At 36.5% G+C, this 12,776-nt stretch overlaps 1 long non-coding RNA gene across 2 annotated transcripts; it reads right to left on the bottom strand.

The window, feature by feature from the left end:
* Window positions 1-62: 62 nt before the first annotated feature.
* LOC129145233 (uncharacterized) lies at window positions 63-12,438 on the bottom strand. 2 transcript variants are annotated; one of them, XR_008550473.1, is made up of 3 exons: window positions 12,383-12,438; window positions 2,059-2,149; window positions 63-83 (listed from the first exon to the last, which is right to left on the bottom strand). It is a non-coding gene; the product is annotated as an uncharacterized LOC129145233 (long non-coding RNA). The 2 variants fall into 2 exon arrangements; XR_008550472.1 differs by having other exon boundaries at window positions 64-80.
* Between the last annotated feature and the right edge of the window lie 338 nt (window positions 12,439-12,776).

A 12,776-nucleotide genomic window follows, 5' to 3' on the forward strand; every position in this document is an offset into this window, starting at 1 on the left:
GGATGTTGCCTCTTTCACTCCACTGAAGGTTTTAAGTTAGATGTAGTACCTACTGTTTATCTTCTCCTTTGTTTTTCTAGCTGCTGGGAACAAAAACACAAAAATGTTTCTGAAGTTTATGAGGCCAACATGTACATGAAAAATGTTCATCAACACCTATCAGGGAAATGTTAATCAAAATCACAATGAAATACCATCTCACATCAGTGAGAATGGCCCATATTAAAAAAGCCAGAAACAACAATTTCTAGATAGGTTGTAGAGAAAGAGACATGTTTAAATTGTTGGTGGGAATGTAGAATGTTCCGACCCTAGGGAAAACAGTATGGAGTTTCTTAAAAATAACAAAAGTGGACCTGCCACATGACCCAGCAATTCCATTCCTAGGTATCATCCAACGAACACAAAAAAAATTAATTCATAAGGAAATCAGCACTTATTTTTTTTTAAGATTTTTTATTTATGCATACAAGAACTTGAATGCAAGCCACAGGTGTGTGTGGCGGGGGGTTGGGGGGGTCAGGGGGGAGGTGACAGTGAGAGGATTCACCAGAGACAGAATTGGGAACAGAAAAGGCAGACCAACTGAAATACACTGCTGAGGGGAGGAGCGGTAGTGGCAGGAGAGGTCTACTGCACCATGTGGGTTGTTCCCTGGCCGGCCGGGGAATGAACTCATGCTGCAGTGTCTGTGGACAGCTTCACAGTGCTGTGTGCTTAACCCCCTGTACCACCAGGGAGGCCCAGGAACCCTGCACTTCTATGTTAATTGCAGCACTGTTGATAATAGTCACCACATGGAAACAACCTATGTGCCACAAAATAGATGAGTAAATTGAGAATATGTATGTCTGGGTCTCCCTGGTGGTTCAAGGGGTTAAGATACAACTTATGAAGCTATCTGCAGCCTCTGCAGCATGAGTTCAATCTCCATCCAGGGAGCTACCCACATGGCACAGCAGACCTCTCCTGACTTGCCCCCTGCTCCCCTCAGCAGTGAATTTCAGTCAGTCTGCCTGTTCTGTTCCCCAGTCTCTGGTGAATTCTCTCATGCTCCACACCTCTGGCCTGTGCCCCAGTTCTTGTATGCATAAATAAATCTTAAAAAAAAAGAGAATATCTATGTTTACACAATGGAATGCCACTTAGCAATGTAAAAAGATAAACTCATGCTATGTGACAACATGAATGGAGTTGGATGAGATTATTTTTATTGAAATAAACCTGGAGAAAGATAAATACTGGATGGTATTTCTTATATGTGGATTATAGAGAAGCCAAACTGTCAACAAAGACAAATTTAAAACCAAGCCTTGAAAGCTGACCATATATCTGAGGCACCCAGGAAGAGAGGGGTAGGAGTGGTTGGGGTGGGGAAGTGAGCACAATGTGCTAGGGTAGACAACTATGGGTATTTTGATGGTGGGAGAACTATGGCGACCGCACCTAAGGGGAGAAATCTTTTATTGTTGAAATATTGAGAAAGATGTGTAACGTTGGCACTTCATTAAAAAGTAATTCTATGAAATAAAAATGCCAGTAACAATTTTGTATTATTTTGGAATTTGATTGGAACTTGAAAATCCACTGAAAAGGCAGCAGGTTGCCTTTTCCTGCAGTGTTATCCAGACAACTTTTTAGAAAATACCTATTGCCCAAGATTTTTCATACCGTAAAATGACACTTAACTTACTATATCTCACTTATTAAAGACTTCAAGTGAAATTCCAGAATAAGCTTTTTCAAGTTAGTAACACAGAGTAAAATAAATAAATTAACAGATAGATTGAAAAAAAAAAAAAAACAGGAACAGCTATTTTCATAATAAAATAGATGTTCAGTCAAAATGGAAATTACTAACAAAAATGGGCACTATAGAATGATCAAGGGGATAATTATTCAAGAAGGTATAACTGTCATCAATATTTTTGCACCCAACACAGGTGTGCCTAACTATATAAAACATCTGTTAACAGAACTTAAGCAACACATTGACATAATCACAATAATAGTAAGAAATCACAACAAAATACTTGTGTCAATGAATAGATATCTCACCCCGCTGCTCCCCTCAGCAGTGTACTTTGGTCAATCTGCCTGTTCTTTTTCTTTTCCCCACTCTGTCTCTGGAGAGTCCTCTCATTTCAAACTGAAAGCAAAAACAAACAAAAAAAAAATTAAGAAAAATTAAGAAATAAAGTAAAAATTAAGAAATAAAGTAAAAGGGGCCTCCCTGGTTGTGCAAGGGTTAAGATGTAACCTATGAAGCTCTCTGCAGCCACTGCAACGTGAGTTTGATTTCCAGGCCAGGCAGGGAGCAACCCACATGGTGCAGCAGAGCTCTCCTGGCTCACCCCGCTGCTCCCCTCAGCAGTGTACTTTGGTCAATCTGCCTGTTCTGTTCCCCACTGTGTTTCTGGTGAATCCTCTCACTGCCCCCATGACTCTGGCCTGTACCCCAGCTCTTGTGTGCATAAATAGATGAATCTTTAAAAAAAAATAGAAAGTAATGGATCAGATGGACTTAATAGACATATACAAAATTTTCCACCACCACCGAGAGAGATATTCATCTTTGTTAAGAAACATGTGACATTCTTAAGGATAGAACATATGCTGTGTAACAAAATAGGTCTCAATAAATATATGCAGATTGAACACAAGTAACAGTTCACAGAGGCATGAACTAAAAGTCAACCACAAGATCAAACCTGGAAGAAAATCAAACGTGAAGATTAATCAAGATATTTCGGAATAACACTTAAGTCACAAAGGTAAAATACAAAAAAAAAAAAATAGACAGACTAATAAAAATATAAAGATGAGCTACCTAATGGAATACAACCAAAGTTATAATTAATGGTGTAAGGAATTAGAGAAAATACCCAATGAAACTAAAAGCCAGCAGAAGGAGGGAAATAAAAAGGTTGGAGGGCCTCCCTGGTGATGCAGACAGTTGATTGCCACAATTTGAGGCTGTCCACAGCCTCTGCGGTGCAGGTTCAATCCCGGCCAGCAGGCAGGAATCCCACATGGCAAGGTGAACCTCTCCTGTCTCACCCGCTTCTCCCCTCAGCAGTGTGTTTCTGTCAGTCTGCCTGTTCTGTTCCTGGCTCTGTCTCTGGTGAGTCCTCTCACCCTCCTGCACATCTGGCCTGTACCCTGGTTCTTGTATAAATCTTAAAAAAGTTGGAAGTAAACAAGTAAAGTCATTCAAAAAGGCAATTTAAAAGATGCATGAAAGAAAGCTGATTCTTAGAAAAATTAAAATTGACATGTCTCTAGCTAGTCTCAGTTCTAAAAAGGGGAAAGAACTCTAAACAAATAGAATCATAAATCAAAAAGAAAAGCCATATCAGGCATCTTGGAAACACAGAAGATCACAAACACACTGATTGTAAACAAGGTTATTGAAACAGTAATCAAAAGTATCCCAAGAAAGAAAAATTTGAGGAAAAAAAAAAACCCTTTTACATTGCTTGGGAGAATGTAAACTGGTCTAACCACTATGGAAACTAGTGTTGAAGACCCTCAAATAACTAAAAATATATCTACCATATGACCCAGAAATTCCTCTCCTAGAAATCTACCTAAAGAACACAAAAATCAGTAATTTAAAAGGAAACATGCATTCCTATGTTCATTACAGCACTATTTACAATAGCTAGATATGGAAACAACCTAAAGGTCCAAAAACAGGACTGGATCAAGAAGATGTGTTATATAGACACATACACACAATGGAAAACTACTCAGTGAGGGATTATGCTCAGTGAAGTAAGTCAGAAGGAAAAAGAAATACCAACGATTTAACTTATAGAAGGTATATAGGGAAACCAAACAAGGGGTAGGCAAAGGGTGGGAGAACTACAGGGCCTACATCTGAAGGGAGAAATCAAACACTGTAAATAAATGAACAATGATGTAAGAAAATAAATAAATTTAATTTGAACAAGAAAAAAAAAGACAAAACTAGCAGGAAACTATAAATTGAGACATATAACAGGGGAGGGGGAGAGTAAAAGATCAAAAGAGGGAAGGAAAAAGCACAAGAGACTGGCGAAACTTAATGGTTGGCTTGGTGGTGGGAATTTTATGGGGATTATGCCTGTGAGGAAAAATCAAATATTATACAAAAATGAACAATGATGTAAAATATATATGTATTTAAAGAAACATCTAATTACAAATTTAAAAAAAAAAGTGCCACTTCTGACTTATCGCCATGAACTATGGGGCATGAGTTAATATCTCATCCTTCAATATTTCATTTTTTAAACCCTATCTACAAAAATAAATTAAATATATACTAAACTTTAAAAAAAAGTCTACCAAAAAAGAAATGCTGAGTAATGAATTGTTTCACCAGTGAGTTTTAGAAAAGTTTCTATAATTTTAATCACATGGGCCACTCTTGTGGCACAAGGGGTTAAGTGCTGCACTGTGAAGCAGTCTACAGACTCTGCAACATGAGTTTGATCACCCAGCCTTCCAGGGAGCAACCCACATGGTGCAGCAGACCTCTCCTGATCACCTGCTGCTCCCCTCAGCAGTGTACTTCGGTCGATCTGCCTTTGCTGTTCCCACTCTGTCTCTGGTGAATCATCTCACCTCCCACATATCTGGCCTGTACTCCAGCTTTTGTATGCATAAATAAATAAATCTTTAAAAAATAAATAAATTTTAATCATATTTCTCAAAGCTTTCCAAAAGTTTGAGGAAGTGGTAAAGCTTCAAAAACATTTTACAAGTCTAAAATTACTCTAATAGCAGAAGCAGACAAGGATATCAAAACAAAAAAGAAAACTAAAATGATATTCATGATAAATATCTTCAATAAAATCTGATCAAACCAAATTCAAAATACATTAAAAGATAATGCATCATGATCAATCAGTATATATTTCTGGGTTTCAAAGATGGGTCAACATACAAAATCAATCAATGCAGTTCCTTATATCTAAAAAGGAAATATTAATGTTGCATTACTACATCAATACATGCAAAATATTCATTTGAAAGAGTCAACGTTCATTTGTGATGAAAAATTTTAAAGAAATATGAATATAAGGAACAGGTAGCATAATAAAAGCGCTATATTAAAAAATAACACAGTTTAAATCACACATATGGTGAAAGTATCCTTTAAGATCAGGTGCAAGAAAGGAATTTCTGCTTTTACCACTACTATTCAACATAGTAGTGGACTCCCTAGAGAGATTAATTAGGAAAGAGAAAGGAATAGAAGAAATCCAAATGGGGAAGAAGTAAAATTATCACTATTTGTAGCTGACAAAACAATATGCACACATACAAAAAAAGTATATAGACCTCCCTGGTGATGCAAGGGGTTAAGCACAGCACTCAGAAGATATATGCAGCCTCTGCAGCAAGAGTTTGATCCCCTGCTGGCCAGGGAGCTACCCACATGGTGCAGTAGACCTCTCCTGTCTCTCCTGCTGCTCCCCTCAGCAGTGTTATTTCAGTAGATCCACCTGTTCTGCTCCTCACTCTGTCTACAGTGAATCTTCTCACCCTCACACCTCTGGCCTATACTCCAGTTCTTGTATGCATAAATATTTTTTTTTTTTAAAAAAAACCTATATAATCCACAAAATTATTGGAAAGGATCAATCTGTAAACCAGCAGGCTGCAAAATCAATATACATTAGGTTGTCACATTCCTGTACACACACGCACACTAGAAAAAAAAAACTGCAAAGATATCAAGGAAATATCCCCATTTATAGAGCTATCAACAAGTATTAAATATCTAGGAGTAAACATTATAAGGGAAATGAGAGGACTATTCAAAAATAACTAAGACATTGTTAAATAGAAGATATAAAGGACAAGAAATATATTTCCTGCTTATAGATTAGAAGACTTAAACTGCTTAAAATTGTCTTACTTCCCAAAACAATGTATGATTCAATGCAATCATATCATAGATTCATGGAATTCTTCAAGGAAATCGATACGTTGCTGAAATAAATATGAAACCTCAAAAGACCTGAATGATCAAAGTAATCTTGACACAAAATAGCAGATACATCATAATTCAAACCTCAAACTGCATTTTAAAGTTATAATAAACAGTGTTGTATTAGAATAAAATTAGACACATCGAACAATGGGATAGAATTGACAGACAAGAAGTAAAACATAATTTATACATAATTTATATAGACAAATATCCCAAGCATATACAATGTAAAAGTAAGTATAGAATGGGGAATAGAATGGGTTATAAAATGGAAAATGTCTCCTTAATAAACGATGCTGGAAAAACTAGACAGTCTCAAATAATAAACCACTCTCCTAACATACACAAAAAATTAACTCATAATGGATAAAGGGTTTGGATGTTAAGTCCTGAAACCATAAAATAATCAGAAGAAAATATATGTTAAACAATTCATTACATTGATCCCAGTGATATCTTTGGTAACTCTACTCCAATGGCAAAGGAAAAAAAAAATAAACAAAAATAAACAAAAAACAAACTAAAATTCCCATACAACAAAGAAACAATCTAAAATGAAAAACACACCCTACTAAATGGGAGAGAATGCTTGCACATTGTATATAAGACACACCGCCGAATCAAAAATTGGGTGGAATAGTAAAATTCAAAATGGACATTTCTAAAAAACAAACTAACAAACAAAAAATCCCAAATGGCTACCATTTGTATTCAGTACCACTTAACATCATCACATAAAAACCAAAAACACAATGAGGTACTATCTCTGTCCTAAGAGAATGGCTCATATATAAACAAAATACAAATAAAAACAAACCAGAGTCTTCCCTGGTGTCACAGCAGGTTGAGCGCAGTGCTGTGAATCTGTGCGCAGCCTCTGCAACACAGGTTTGATTCCCAACAGGCTGGGGAGATTACCACATGGTGTGGCAAACCTCTCCTGTCTCACCTGCTGCTTCCCTCAGCTGTATTTTTGGTAGTCTGCCTGTTTTGCTCCCCACTCTGTGTCTGGTGAATTTTCTTACTCTCCCACATCTCTGGCCTGTACCCCAGCTCTTGTATAAATAAGTAAATCTTAAAAAAAAATTAAAACAAACCAGAAATTACAAATGTTGGTGAAGAGATGGAGGAAAAGGAACATTTTTGATAGGAACATAGTCTTGTCCCTATGGAAAACAATATGGAAGTTTCTTAAAATAGTAAAACTGCATCTACCATAGTTTTAAGAAATTCTATGTCTTGGCATATATCCAAATAATTCAAAAATAGTAATTTGAAAAATATGTGAATACCTGTATTCAATTGTATCACTTTTTACATTTTTTTATATTATGGATACAACCTAAGTCTCCAATGACAGACAAGAGAATTTAAGTAATGTGCTCTGGGATACTAAGCTATAAAAGATGAAATACTGCCATTTGTGACAAAATGGATGGAAATGGAGGGGATTATGCAAAGTGAAAATAGGTCAGAAGGAGAAAGGTAAATATTGTATATTGTTTCACTCATGTATGGACTGTAAAGAAAGAAAACAATGTAACAGAAAAATGAAAACCTAAACCAAAACATCACAGAACTATTACCACAGAATGGTGGCTACTAGAAGGGGAGGTTTAGGGTGGGAAGAAGATTAAAGCGAGAGGACACCCAATAGTCTATACTTGAGGATTATGGGTACTTTGCTGATGGGTATGGAGTGGTAATATCTGAAGAGGTATCAACATAATCTCCCAAATAATGTACAATGTTATAAAACGATGTTGCCTTAATAAAAAGGTTACAAAATAAAATTTAAAAATAAAAAATGCATTAAAAATAATAAAACAGGTGTTATAGATGAGACGTTTACAGAAGTACAGACACACATTAATAAAAAAGAAAAGTGGGTCTCCCTGGTGGCACAAGGGGTTAAGACGCAACCTATGAAACTATCTGCAGCCACTGCAGCACAAGTTCCATCCCTGGTCAGGGAGATACCCACATGGCATAGCAGACCGCTTCTGACTCACCCACTTCTCTCCTCAGCAGTGCATTTCAGTCAATCTGCCTGTTCTGTTCCCCACTCTGTCTCTGGTGAATCCTCTCACCTCCCCAACTCTGGCCTGTACCCCAGTTCTTATATGCATAAATAAATAAATCTTAAAAAAAAAAGAAAAAAAAGAAAAGTTCCAAATAAACTATCTAACCTTAAATTTGACAGAACTAAAAAAAATAATAATCAAAACCAAAAATCAGTTGAAGGAAGGGAATAATATCAACTGGTGAAGAAATATTTTTTTTAAAAGACAATACAATAGGTCAGTGAAAAAAAGTGCAGGTTCTTTGGAAGAATAATTAGTACAAATCCTTAACTAGGCTACTATTAACAAAAGTGAGAAAATCCTAATAAAGGACTCAGAAACAAAAGAGATAAACTTGCAATAAATAATGCAGTAATATAAAGGCTCATAAAGACTGCTATGCAAACAGATTGGACAGCCTACAAGAAGTGGACAAACTTTAGAATCATATAATCTTCAAAGATTAAAGCATGGCTAAATACATAGCTTGATGAACTGGAACTAAAGCAAATAAAATCATAATTCCAATTATTCCAATAATAGATCAAGATCATATGATTACATCAGTAAACTCTACCAAACATTCAATAATACCTATCCTCAAATTTTACAAAATTCTGGAAGATGTGGGAACACTCCAGGAAATATTAAAAGTTCAAGTACCTCAGCCAAATTGAGGAATACTACAAAGAACTTAAAGAAATAAATAAAACTACAAGATTAAGGACAAAGTGGCAGAAACAGATCAATAACCACCCTAAATGTAAATGGATAAAACTCACCAATTAAGGGCCTCCCTGATGGCACAGGGGTTAAAGACAGTGCTATCAAGCTATTGCCAGCCACTGCAGCACACGTTCTATCCCCAACCAGCCAGGGAGGGACCCATATGATGCAGACCTCTCCTGTCTCACCCACGCTCCACTCAGCAGTATATTTCAGTAGATCCTCCTGTTCTACTCTCCACTCTATCTCTGGTGAATCTTATTAACCCCCATAGCTTTGGCCTGCACCCCAGCTCTTGTATGCATAAATAAAAATAAATCTTTTAAAATTAAACTCACCAATTTAAAAAGACAGAATTTCTAGTTGGGTTAGAAAAGAATCTAAATGTCTGTTGTCTTCAGGACATGCACCTTAGGTCAAATATAAACATAGACTGAAGGTAAAAGATAGGAAAATAATCCTACAAAAGAATGGTAACCAAAGGGGGATAGGGACAACCATAGTTATGTAAGACAAAAAAGAGTTGGGTTAAAAAAAATGTAACTATTTCTCCACATCCTCGCCAACATTTGTTGTTGCTAGTTTTTTTAATATGTGCCATTCTCACTGGTGTGAGATGGTATCTCATGGTAGTTTTGATTTGCATTTCCCTGATTGCAAGTGATGTTGAACATTTTGTCATATGTCTGTTGGCCATTTGCATTTCCTCTTCAGAGAAGTTTCTTTTTAGCTCTTCTGCCCATTTTTTGACTGGATTATTTTCTTTGTTGTTGCTGAGTCTCATCAGCTCTTTGCAGATTTTTGTGATCAGTCCTTTATCATTAGTGTTGGGTGCAAAAATGTTCTCCCAGTTGGTGGGGTTTCTCTTTGTTTTTGTTATTGTCTCTTTTTTTGTGCAGAAGCTCTTTAATTTGATGTAGTCCCAGCTGTTTATCTTTCTCTTCACTATCACTGCTTTGGGTGATGTGTCTGTAAAGATGTCTTTGATGTGCAAATCCCGTAGTGTTTCGCCTATATTTCCTTCTATGTATTTTATGGTTTCAGGTCTTATGTCTAGTTCTTTAATCCATTTTGAGTTGATTTTTGTGTATGGTGTGAGGTAGTGGTCAAGCTTCATTCTTTTGCATGTAGCGACCCAGTTTTCCCAGCACCATTTATTGAACAAACTTTCTTTGCTCCAATGCATAGTCTTTGCTCCTTTGTCAAAGATTAGTTGACCATAAATCTGTGGGTTTATTTCTGGATTTTCTATTCGATTCCATTGGTCTGTATGTCTGTTCTTGTTCCAATACCATGCAGTTTTGATGATTATGGCTTTGTAGTAGAGTTTGAAGTCTGGGAGTGTGATGCCTCCATTTCCTTCTTTTTTTTTCAGTAGAGCTTTGGCTATTCGGGGTTTTTGGTGATTCCATATGAATTTCATCAATAATTGTTCTATTTCTTTGAAGAATGCCATTGAGATTTTGATTGGAATAGCATTGAATCTGTATATTGCTTTTGGTAGGATGGCCATTTTAATAATGTTTATTCTTCCAATCCATGAGCAGGCGATGTCTTTCCATTTCTTTGTGTCTTCTTCTATTTCTTTTAACAGTGTTTTATAGTTTTCTTTGTATAGGTCCTTTACCTCTTTTGTTAGATTTATTCCCAAATATTTGATTTTTTTTGTTTCGATAAAAAAAGGGGTGGTTTTTTGATTTCTTCTTCTTCAGATTTATTGTTTGTGTATAGGAAGGCTACTGACTTTTGCGTGTTGATTTTGTATCCTGCCACTTTACTGAATTGATTGATGAGTTGAATTAGTTTTTCTGTGGAGATTTTGGGGTTCTCTACTCTTCTGCACTGTTGGTGGGAGTGCAAACTGGTCCAACCACTATGGAGAGCTGTGTGGAGATTTCTGGACCTACTAAACATAGAGCTTCCATATGATCCAGCAATTCCACTCCTAGGTATTTACCCAAAGGACACAGAAACATCAATTCCAAAGAGCACCTGCACTCCTATGTTTATAGCAGCACTGTTTACAATAGCTAAGCTTTGGAAACAACCCAAATGCCCAAAAATAGATGACTGGATCAAGAAGATGTGGTACATATATACCATGGAATATTACTCAGCATTCAAAAAAGATAAACACATGCAATTTGCAGCAACATGGATGGCACTGGAAGGGATCATGCTCAGCGAAATAAGCCAAAAAGAAAAAGAAAAATACCGGATGGTCTCACTCATAGCAGGAATCTAGAAAACTTAAATAAGGGACCAGGAAAATGAATATAAGAAAGTGAAAATCAAAATCAACAAAAAACTATGAACCAGAGACTCTTTTTGGGGGGTGGGGGGCGGGAGGGGAAGGATTGGGGTCAGAATGGGGCGTTTGCAATTGTATGGGGGAATATAAAAATAAAATTTAATATTTAAAAAAAAAAATAATATATATACACTTGGGGGGGGGAAGGAGGGATTGGGGTCAAAATCAGGGGGTTGCAATTGTATGGGGAATATAAAAATAAAAAAATTTTAAAAAAACATAAAAAAAAAAAAAAAAATGTAACTAGAGTGATTGGCCAGAGGCATTGTGACCTCAAAGGAGACATTGCTGGCACCTGCCCAGACCAGTAAAAACCCTGAACCCAGACCAGGGAAGGTGCCAGAATGACCAGATCCTTTTGACTTCCCATGAGATCCTGCCAGCATCCACTCAGATCAGCTAGAGGCCTCAAGACATTCGCTGAGATCTCAACAACTGCTTGCCAAGACAGGTGAGACGAGCGAGTGGGGAGGCGCCATGCCCAGAGGAATCCCAATACACAATTGCTGCATTCCAAAACTAATAATGGAGAGAAGAAAAACCCAAACAAATGGCAACATGAGTCCTCAAAGGACTAGTTCAATACAGAGAAAATAAACTTTCAAACTCAGTCTCAAAGACATGGAAGATATGTTGTTCTATCAGATACAGAGTTTAAAATTGCAATGATGACTTTTTTTAATTAAAAATGGAAGAACACCATGATAACTTAGAAAAACAAATGATTGTCCTTAGAAATAAAATCAATGAAGGCAGACAATGAATATGTAAATAAGATAAAAAATGGAGTTTAATGATTTAAAAGTGAAATATAGGAGATGAAAAACTCAGGAGAGGGCCTCTCCAGTGGTGCAGGGGGTTGAGCACATTACTGTGAAGCTGCCCTCAGCCTTTGCAGCCTAAGTTCGATCCCCTGGTGGCCAGGAGCAACCCACATGGCACAGCAGACCTCTCCTGTCTCGCCCGCTGCTCCCCTCAGCAGTGTGTTTTGGTACATATGGTTGTTCTGCTCCCCGCTCTCTCTGGTGAATCTTCTCACCCCCCATGACTCTAGGCTGTACCCCACTTATTAAAAAAAAGAAAAATTCAGGAGAATATCACAGAAGTAGAACAAGTGGATATATAAATAAGTATAATTGAATATGCAAGAAATATGGAGAGAACCTAACATCTAAACTGAAGAGAAGAACACAAAAAACTAAGAAAATAGAATGACCCACTAAATTAATAATAAATTTGCATCAATAGACTATCAAATATTGATAATCACTTTAAAAGTAAATGAACTGAACTCACCAATTAAAAGACAGTATCCAGTTGGATGAGGAAACAGAATCCAACATTCTGCTGTCTCCAGGAGACACACTTAAAATCAAAAGACAAACATAGGCTAAAAGTAAACAGTTTGGAAACAATCTTAAAAGTGAATGGGACTTAAAAAGAAGGCAGGGAAAGTCATACTTTTATCAGAAAAAATAGGTTTCCAGTTAAAAAAAGTAACAAAGACAGTAAGGGACTCTTTACAATGATTATGGGAAAAATATATCAAGAAAATAAAAACTCATCAATAAATATGGAAAAAAAATATTCCCTGCTCATGGATTGGGAAAAAAAAAATCAACATTTGTTCAAATGTCCATTGTACTGAAAGCAATATACAGATTCAATGAAATCCCATTTGAAATATCAT

The sequence above is a fragment of the Talpa occidentalis genome, unplaced genomic scaffold, assembly GCF_014898055.3.
Source record: "Talpa occidentalis isolate TD23 unplaced genomic scaffold, MPIMG_talOcc4v2.1, whole genome shotgun sequence".
In the NCBI taxonomy this organism is placed as follows: Eukaryota; Metazoa; Chordata; class Mammalia; order Eulipotyphla; family Talpidae; genus Talpa; species Talpa occidentalis.